This window comes from Cervus canadensis, chromosome 9 (genome assembly GCF_019320065.1).
Source record: "Cervus canadensis isolate Bull #8, Minnesota chromosome 9, ASM1932006v1, whole genome shotgun sequence".
In the NCBI taxonomy this organism is placed as follows: domain Eukaryota; kingdom Metazoa; phylum Chordata; class Mammalia; order Artiodactyla; family Cervidae; genus Cervus; species Cervus canadensis.
The window spans coordinates 12,379,830-12,390,360 of record NC_057394.1 but is presented as its reverse complement, the minus strand read 5'-3'; the positions used below and the strand labels follow the sequence as shown (position 1 = coordinate 12,390,360).

The 10,531-nt window shown below is 45.0% G+C and overlaps 1 protein-coding gene across 6 annotated transcripts in view; it reads left to right on the top strand.

Moving 5' to 3' along the window:
* Positions 1–245: 245 nt before the first annotated feature.
* Positions 246–10,531, top strand: part of MBNL2 (muscleblind like splicing regulator 2) — a 164,822-nt gene continuing 154,536 nt past the window's right edge. For 2 of the 6 annotated variants that reach the window (XM_043477896.1, XM_043477897.1), the window contains exon 1: positions 246–476. The gene's annotated coding sequence lies outside the window, so the exon portion shown is untranslated. The remainder of the gene's footprint in view (positions 477–10,531) is intronic. The other 4 variants (XM_043477894.1, XM_043477900.1, XM_043477899.1 and 1 more) reach the window with 3 other exon arrangements.

Here is a 10,531-nt window from a genome sequence, read left to right as displayed (position 1 = left end):
AAAGGGTGTTCTCGGGGAGGTGCCCCCTCTCTCTGCTCTGCCAATGATGTGCCACTTTGCCTTGGGGCTCTGACTGCTTTCCTCCGAGAGGGAAATTCCTCTTTCATCAGTATGGATGCACTGTTTTCACACACCGCAAGTGCCGTGTTGCTGTGTCCGTCGTCCTATGAGCGCCCGGTTCAGACGAGCAGCGCTGACGAACTGGCTGGCGATTGGCTGCGCGCGGCGGGGAGGGATTTGTCGGAAGGAAGGGCTGCAGCTTAGAGCAACAGAGTTTAGACTGTCTTTGCTTCATCATCTGAAGGCAAAATTTTCCAGATACGGCAGACGGCTCCCAGAGTACAATAAGCAGGGAATGAGAACTATTTACATGGAAATTTCTTCCTCAGGATGCAGCGAAGAAACCGCGGCCGCTTGATTCTACCAGATGTTCCTGGGGTTACTGTAACAGAGAAGGAGAGACAGAGCTAAACAAGGTAGGGAAATCGTCCCCCCGCCTCTCCTTTTTTTTCCCCCCCTGAATGTTTGAAGAGTTTGCTGCAGTATGCTGCATTCCGTGTGTGTTGCTTCAGGAAGCCAGGGAAACCGGGTTCCACTAATTCAAACGAAATACTTGCAGGGGGGGACCCTGGAGTTTTACGTAACGTTTTGATTAAAAAAAAAAAAAAAAAGAAATGGCCAAGCGTGAATCTCTGCCGCCTGTTTGGGGTGAAGCATAAAATGAGTTTTTATTTCAAAGAATAGGACCATTGATTACTCAACAGAAACCATTTGAATTCTTGGGGGCATTCTTATTTTCTGGTTCTAGAAAAAAATTTTTTCAGACTGCCATAGTTAGCTCCCGAATAAATAAAGTTTACGTTGATCCTACGATTTGAAACCAGGCTCGTGATTAAGGGGGTTGGGGGGGGGCGAGAATACTTCCTGGTAAAGAATTATCGATGAAATGTTTTTTAAAGAAAAAATACATCGACTTATGGGATATTAGGGACCTACCTAGCTCTCCAATGCCATGGCTTTTAATTGAGTTTCAAAAGCACATTTTTAACAAGTCAGCTAGAGGTAGCTTTCTGACAAGTTTTCGATACTGTAGTTCAATGTTTACATTTCTTTTTCTGGCATGTCTGAGCCTTTGTTTCCAGCTTAAAAGTGGAACCATTATATTCAAAAGTAAAGCTGGGTTAATAATGCTTACTGCAATTATCTGATCTTTATGCATTTTTAATGAGAACACACAGCCAGCAGAATAATTTAATGAGGGCAGGCTAGCTTTTTAAAGCTGTGTTTTCACTGTGCCGAACCATATCAACTTTCTTGCCGAGAAGCAGCAGTGAGAAATGATGGAGAAGATTTATTTTTAACACACTTGGCCCAAGAGAAGGAAAGGATATATTTGTTAAAGAATTCTTTCTGCCCTTTTCCGTTTTAAATTTCTGCCAGGCATGAGGAAACTGTGCTTTTTTGTTAGGCCTCGGAAGCATATGTTTACAATAAATGTGTAACATTTTTAGAATAGTTAGCAAGCACTGAAGCGAAGAAAAAAAAAAAATTTGACTTGGCTAACCACTACCATGGTGAATGTTCTTCAAGAAACACCGCTGGCCTTTGAAAAAGACAAAGGTTAAGTGGAAAGATATTTGTTGACTGAATAATATGTGCATTGTGAGGATAATAAAGTAGTAATAATAATAATAATAATAAAGAGGTTCTTAGAGCCTCTAAATAAGATGAAGTTTCTTCAGCCAGCTTGTCTGTTTTGTAAGGAGCAGTGGAAGTCCTCATTTAAATAAGGGCAATGCCACGTAGATTCTTCTAGACCCACTGTTTTTACTTTCAAGGAGAAGTGCAGGACACTCGCCCAGAACTTCTGACGTCATCTCCCAACTATTTTCTGCTGTGTGCTCTTTTATTCAAGCTCGTGGAGAGGAATATTTCTTTATGTCCTGGCTAGGAACGTTCGGACTCTTCTTTGGCAGGTCTTGAGTTATGTCTTCATTTTCCCGTCCTTTCTGAAATCCTGAACCGATTCTCCAGCAGAAATAGGGCATCTCCTCCTACCTGCCTGCTCACGTCGGGCGGGTCGTTTGTCGGCAGTGCTCCGGCTGTGGCGGGGAGTGGACCGGCTCAGCTTCAGGCCTCGGTCCCCTCAGCTCAGCCTGTCTCTTGGCACCTGGGCGGACATCACCACCCAGGGGCCCCGTTGCCAGCTTCCCCCAGGGCCTCTCTTTAGGACCCGGGCTATGCCACCAAATTCACAGCTGGCAGTGATGGTGGGATCAGCTCCTCTGCTAGAAAGATCACCATGCCCTAGGGTCGATGGACCCAGGGAAGGGCGGTCCGGTACGGCAGGCGCTTCGCCTCATGTCACAAGTGGCAGCCTTGGTTACAGCAATCCGGGGACGGTTCGTTTCTAATAGGGAGCCTTTCGGGGAAAGAATTTCCATTAGAACAGCCTGGAGTTCTGGGGAGTTCCCAGCCCTAGTTTGCACGCTCTTTAGGACTGTTTGGGTTGTATAGCCTCTAACAAGCACCCATCTCAGTTTTTTTCTCTCCCTTAATAGAATTGATTAATACTTGCTACACTTCCCTTTATACTTCTAGCATTTTGAGAGACCTTGACCTTGCACCCAAAAAAAAAAAGTTGTTTGTCTCTTGACACAGTGAGCTAGTTAAAAGGGATAAAACTACCCTATGAATGAAACTGTGGAAAATGCCTTACAGTGTTAAGATACAGAGTCATGGATACAGAGCCCTTCACTGTACTTCACGTTCACGTAAAATTTTCTAGGGATATTCATCCTCAGACCACGACATAATTTCCAAGAAAATCAGAGCAGCGCTTGTGTGCGTGTTCTCCTTTGATCTTGTGCAATATTACTAGAAGCTGTGCAGACCAGATCCTTTCAGACACAGGCCTTGTAGTACCCAAAGCATTTAGTGCTCTTTTTGCTTTGACTTGGGTAGGAAATGTGTGCAAGTGGAGTAAGAGAAAATGAGAGGAGAGGAGAAAAATACGCTTGTGAAATCTACTGGTTGTGTAGCGTCCCTGGTTAACAGCCTGCTTTCTGCCTGCTAGTTGTTTTAATTTGCTGTTGCTATGGTAAAAACAAATCAATATCACATGGCTACCAGCCAGTCCCGCTCGGGGCGTGCCATAGAGACTGGAGATCAGGTACTCACGATTCCAGGCAAGAACTGGGAGGAGAGGTTTTAGGTACTGGGTTAAAGAGAATTCCTTATGGGGGACCGATGAGGCTCATGCTTGCGTGTGTTCTCTTCCTTTCTTCCTGCCGATAACAAGAAAAGATGGGTATTGTATGTCAACTAGACTAAAAAAAAAAAAGGAAAGGCATACTGGTTTGTTTACATTTTCCAAAATGACAAAACATGTCCTCAACATAGAAGGAGGTGGCTCCCGTGGGAAGTGGTAAAGGATGCTGATTGCTGAGGAGGTGGGACACCTGCAGGGCATGTTGGTTATGAAAACGGAGTTTGGGGTCTTGAGCAGCTCCAGGTACAGCGCAGAAGAGCCGGTGGGTCACAAGCCATTGCGGTCGCCGTATCAGGCAGAGAAAGCCATCTTCTCTGGGGAGCAGGTGGGCGGGGTTGGGTGGGTGAGGGGTGTTGTGGAAAGGTGGGAGGGGGGAGGCACCAACCAATGTCAGCCTGTAGCCGAGTCCCCAGAAAGCTGGATGTCCAGGGCAGAAGCTGGAGGGCAGAGCAGCACAGGGGCCCGGACACTGACCTCTTGTAAAACCTGCCTGAGCCCCAACCTGAAGGCCCAGCAAAGAAAGAGAAGTGGCTGTGAAGAGACGTAAAGATGTCACGTGCCTGGCCATCCTTTCTGAAATGAACCAGGTGGGCACAGATGTGCATGTGTGGAATAGGAAACTTGGTAGTCCATGCTCTGCTTTCTTGCAGAAGAAGGAGGCAGGAAGACTTGGTGGGGCTTTGTAAATTAGTTGCAATACTGGTTTTTTTTTCTCCAATAGTGTTAAACATAGTTGTTATGTTTGTTTTTTGTTGGATTTTTTTTTTTAATATGTGCAAAGGTTACTTGTAGCTGTGATGATATTCATGGTGAGGAGCCCAGGGTGGCGTCATGGCTGGTCTGCGTCAGGCGTGTGCCTCTATAGCTCAGCATTGTTGAGCGGAAGCTGGGCCTGGCTCTGTTGCTGAGAGTGAACACAGGTGCGAAAGAAAGAGAGGGTGTCCTCTGTGAGCAGAAGCCACATTGCTGATGGTTAAGTTTTTGGCTGGCTTGCTCCCTTCAATATGGCAGAAATGCTTGATAATAAAAATGGACCCACCGATGTTACCTTAGCGCACAGACAAAGAATGCATTGTCTCCAAGATCCTGGGTCGATGTGTTCCATCAATCAGTCAACAAGTGTTTATTAAACACCTCTTGGCTCTTCTGGCTTTTGCTGTTTGGTTAGAACAAGTCAATTACCTAATACCTGCCTCTGAGTATGTGCAAAATACAGGACAGAAAGAAGCGATGCAAAATTGTAAGTTTCAAAGACTTTAATAATAACTTTATTGGGTAATGTTAATTTCACATTGTTAACCATTAGACGTTAATTGTAGGTTTTGAGACAGTTTTGGTGTTTGGGGGAGGATTAAGAGAAGGAATTTTGAGTTTTAAATATCTATCTGTAATTTCTTCACTTCTGCTGTATTTCTCAGCATAATATTGTTTAAATAATACATAATGATGTGAGATGAGGAACAGGCATACAAGAATGCTGCCATCCAAATCCAAAATAGTAGGCCACTGAGAGCGATCGCCCAAGTATCAGCAAGCTGAGAGTCAGCCCCGAAACGACTGGGGAACATGGGCTCATCATCTGAAAGCCTCAACCGTCAATCAGCCAGAGGAAATCCTAGCCCCTCTCCCACACTCCTGAGCCTCAGGGTGGCTGAGATCTCACAGTCCCCATACCAGCCAGGAAACCTGATTCCTGATCCTGGAGAGTTAAAATTCCACACCCCCCCACCCTGTCCTTTTTTAAAAGCACAGGTACTTTAAAAAAAAAAAAAAATCAATTTCTTTTTTTAAACACAAAATTTTGGTTTTGTTTTGTTTTTCACCCTAACATCAAAATTAATGTAAATTCTCTGGGCACTGAAAAGCTGCGAGGGAAGGAACCCAGTTTGGGAAGAGCTCAGAGAAGACAGTGTAAGTGAGCCTCAAGAATTCTTTTTAGCAATGGGTCCTGGCAGGAACATAGGCAGGTTCTAAGGTCTAGGAGCATCGAGGCAAGCTGGATGCCGCAGAAAAACTTTGGGGCAGCGCAAGTGAAAGTGAAAGTTGCTCAGTCATGCCCGACTCTTTGCGACCCCATGGAATTCTCCATACCAGAATACTGAAGTGGGTAGCCTTTCCCTTCTCCAGGGGATCTTCCTAGCCCAGGGATCGAACCCAGGTCTCCCGCATTGCAGTGGATTCTTTACCAGCTGAGCCACAAGAAAGGTCTAAGAATCCTGAAGTGGGTAGCCTGTCCCTTCTCCAGCGGATCTTCCCGACCCCAGGAATCGAACCAGGGTCTCCTGCATTGCAGGTGGATTCTTTACCAACTCAGCCACCTCAGAGGACAGCAGGAAGAATCAGGAGACACCAAAGAGAGTACAGGTTCCCGGGCCTGAGCAGCGTGCAGCCCGTTCTCACTGGGAAACAAGACATTTACAGACAAGATAAAAATAGTTCTCAGTCGCTCAGTCATGTCCGACTCCTTGCAACCCCATAGACTGTAGCCCACCAGGCTCCTCTGTCCATGGGATTTCCCAGGCAAGAGGATTGAAGTGGGTTGCCATTTTCTTCTCTAGGGGAATCTTCCCGACCCAGGGATCAAACCCGCATCTCCTGCCTCTCCTGCACTGGATTCTTTAGCACCGAGCCACACAGATCAGCACACAGATGCTTTCAGAAGAATGGCTAGCCTATGTACCTGTCCGTACCTTCTACGAAGGTCTTTCACAGACTTTATCTCAATTGACAGTTCAAATCTAGGTTTAGAAACTGGGAGCCTAAAATTAGAGCACTCCTGTGGGGACATGCTAGGTAAAGCTCCTGGCGGAGATGAGTTATAAACCGGATTTTTAAAACTTTTATTCACTGATTTTTTTTTTCAGTGCTTAATTGATTTGAATTTTGAAGAACAGGAAAAACTTACAAGTGCCCCTGGAACATGTGTGCACGTCTCTCTCTCGTGTCCTCAGATGCTTTCATGGACAAGGGCATTTATAACTAGTACAGTAGGGAGCCAGGTGCGGCCACAGAACAGGAGGGGCGGATGGTTGGCTTCGCTTTCCCAGCTCTGGCTGCTCAGAAGGCATTAGGGAACAAAACCGTACCCTGGCTGCATGCCCCAACCCAGCCACAAAGTCGCAGCGTGAGCCTGGCTGTGACTGGCAGGAAGGTGTTCTAGAACATAAAATTCACAAAATCATTGTCAGTGGCTTACAGGTCAGAGAAGAACCAAAGTCAGCCATGAAAGCAAAATTCAAAGTACTCCATTTTCCTGTGAGAGCATCTCATTGAGTTCTCTTAAGCCTGTTAAAGGGGTGGGGGCAGAAATTAATATTTTAGTGGCAAGTGTTATAAGCTGTTTTACACACGTATCTTGTGTATTTTGAACCTTAAAGGACATCCATGAATTAATGTTATCCCCACCAAGTTAGGGCTTCCCTAACTGGTGGCGCTGGTAGGAACCCACCTGCCAAGGCAGGAGATGTAAGAGTTGTGTATTTGGTCCCTGGGCCGGGAAGATCCCCTGGAGGAGAAAATGGCAATCCACCCAGTATTCTTGCCTGGAGAACCCCTGTGGGCAGAGGAGCCTGGCGGGCTACAGTCCACGGGGTCGCAGAGTCAGACACAGCTGAAGTGATTTGGCACGCACGCACAAACTGCAAAGTTAACGCTGACCAGTAGAAGTTCCGAAAGGTTCTGTAACACGCCGGTGATCCCACAGCTAGCATTTGGTGGAGCCAAGATTTAAACTCAGACCTGATCATACCTCCGAGTCCTATAGAGAGACAGCACTATGTTTATTCATCTGAGCAGTTAAGACTGAGAAGATAAAAATAATCTGCAGAAAGAAATGAAAGCTCAAGGTGAAAGGAGGAGGTTTATTATTTTAGAAATCTCAGGTATACTTTACATAGTTTACATTATGATACCTAAATAAATGGGTATGATAACACTAGCAGTATCTTACGTCATATATCATTTCTGCTTTTATGCTTATCATATATCTTTTAACGGCCTTTTGTCCCCATCTTATAAATTCAAAACCGAACTTGCGTTTTCAGTTAATTGATTGAGGTTAAGCCATGTGTTAAAAATCTCACTAACCAAAAAATGGAAAAGTTGATCCTCAAAACTATGGGGATCTGTGCAAATGATATTTAATGAGATAAAATAGTCTTTAAATGAAATTACACTGCAGTCTGACTTGGAGTTTTCTTGCAGTGGATGTTGTGATGTGGACTAGAGCCCAACCCAAGCAATTTTGGGGAAGATAGTATGTTTTTAATTAAGATATGGAATTGTTTTCAAAAATCTATAAATTTCTGGCATCTCAGATGCAAGCTCCAATTAATCAACTAAAAAGTATTGGTGAAGTGTATATTATTATCAGTGATTTACTACTTATAATTTAAAATTTTCTGGGAGTTCAGGAAGGTAGAACTGCTTTTGGGCTGGAGAAGTAGATGAGACTTCAAGGAGAAGAGATATGTCCTCTGGCTCTGAATATGCTTTGTCTAGATCAGTGTTTCTAAAATGGGATGTCTACACCCCAAGCTTAGGGTCAGATCATTCCCTCGGTGAGGAAAGGAAACAGTTGAACTTAACATCTTATATATTATTTAGCTCATCCTTTTAAAATGTCAATTTCCATGTATGTTTCATAATGTATGAAACATATTAGTATTATTATGCAAGTATAACATTTTAAAATAAGTAGATAACCTTATAATGGTTGTTCCTGCACAGAAAGAAGTATTTTTCTGATGGGGTGGCATGCTTGGGTGCTAAGTCATTTCAGTCATGTCCGACTCTTTGTGACCCCATGGACTGCAGCCCGCCAGGCTCCTCTGTCCATGGAATTCTGCAGGCAAGAATACTGGAATGGGTTGCCATGCCTTCCTGCAGGGGATCTTCCCAACCCAGGGGGGATCGAACCCACATCTCTATGTCTCCTGCACGGGCAGGTGGGTTCTTTACCACTAGCACCACCAGCGGGATGAGATCCAAAAAGTTTGGGGAGGGCAGTAGTCAGAATTAGAGAAAGGAAGATTATCTCAAGGAGGAACAGCTTGATGTGAGGGCCAGTGTAGAACTGAACTTTGAAGAACAGGGATTAAATATTGGGGAGTAGGGGAAATAAGTTTATTTTTTGACTGATTTTTATTGGAGTGTAGCTGCTTTACAGTGTTGTATTTCTGCTGTGCAGCAAAGTGAATCCGCTGTCTGTATGCACATATGCACTCTTTTTTAGATTTCCTTTCCACTGGGGTCAACGCAGAGCATTGATAGAGTTCCCTGTGCTATGCTGTAGGTTCTCATTAGCTGTCTGCTTTGTACGTAGTATCAACAGTATGTATATGTCAATCCCAATCTTACAATTCCTCCCACCCAGAAATTAGTTTAGATGGAGTCAGAGAAAATCAGAATATGGAAGAACTAAAGAGCCCTGTGGTGACTCAGACAGTAAAGAGTTTACCTGCAATGCAGGAGACCTGGAAAGGGAATGGCAACCCACTTCCAGTAGTCTTGCCTGGAGAATTCCATGGACATAGGAGCCTGGTGGGCTGCAGTCCATGGGGTCACAAAAGAGTTGGGCGCAACTGAGTGACTAACATTTTCACTTTCACTTTTCAAAGAGCCAGGTGTAGGAGTTTCATTTTTGTTAACATCACATCTAATGCTTTATAAGGATTGAGCTTGTGAGATCAGATCAGAGGTTAGAAAGTTTGTAACAAGTGATGCCACCGGCCAGAAAACTTCTGCAATATTTCAGACGTCATGTGGGAAAGGAGTTGGATTAGAACAGCAGTGGGAGAATGGAGGAGAAAGGGCAAATCTAAAAGGTGTCTTGAAGGATAGCAGAGACTGGTGAGAACTTAGAAGAGCCAAAACGACGTTGCAGTTTCTGGCAGGAGAAATATCCGTGGATCCCAACAGAAAGTAGAGATAGGTGGGAAAGGGGGCCGGTCAGTGGGAATGGGGTCAGGAGAGGGAGAGAGGATGAGTTTTGAGTCCTGATCATGGTGTTTTAGCTAATGATGGGTCACCCAAGTGGGTCATCCATAGACATCTGACAACGTCAAATGGAGAAAAGCTTAGGCACCAGGCTGCAAATGTAAACTAAGACACACCCGTGGAAGCCATCGTGGAGGCCAGGAGTGCTCACCACGTCCAAGAAGAAGGGAGCATCAGTGGAGGCAGGCCGATGACCAAGGATGAGCCTTGGGGAGACTGCCAGGGCCCAGAAGAGAGCAAGAGGTAGCAAAGAACCATGAAAACAAGTACCCACAAAGGAGCAACACTGTCTATCAGAAATGAGTAACTGAGACGGTTAAGCACATACCTGGTAAGCACAGCCTCCACGGCTCCGGGCATATTGTCCTGCCGTGGCTTCCCTCTCTGACGTGAGTGCTCAGGCCGTGGCCCTCCTGGAGGCAAACATCAGCTCACTGCCATGGTGAGAGCAATAGAACACCAGACGGGTAAAGAGAATCTCCTCCTATGTATGTGTGTATATACATACACACATACATACATATATATACACACACACGTATATATCTCATATCTCATATATATCATATCACATATATATCATGTATATCTTATATATATCATCCTCTGCCACCCTCTTCTCGTCCTTGCCTTCAATCTTTCCCAGCATCAGGGTCTTTTCCAATGACTCAGCTCTTCACATTGGGATGAGATGGTTAGATAGCATCAGCGACTCAATGGACATGAATTTGAGCAAACTCAGGGAGAGAGTGAAGGACAGGGAAGCCTAGCGTGCTGCAGTCCATGGGGTTGCAAAGAGTCATACACGAGTTAACAACTGAGCAACAAAAACAACACACACACACACGCACACACACGCACATACACTTAAATGTTTAGAGTGAGTCTTCACTAATAATCAAAAGAAATCATTTAAAACTGACAATTATCAACATGCATGCATCTGTATCTCAAAATATACATTTTGAGGGTCTAATTGGTTAGGACAGTCATTCCAGAGTGATTGGAGATACCGCTGGACACTAGGCTCCCTGTTGTTGAAGACCCAGGGTCCATTCATTCCTGGCTCCAAGGTCTCAGTTGAATCAGCCGTAAGGACTGCCTTTAAAGAAATGAGAAGGGACCCACGTGCCTACCATGAGAAAGCCAGAGCAGCCCTCCTCAGACCGTCAAGTGCACACCACTTCCCTGGGGATCTAAGTGGAACGGTATAGAGTCTGATCCAGTTGATCCAGAGTGGGGTTTGAGATGCTGCATGCCTAA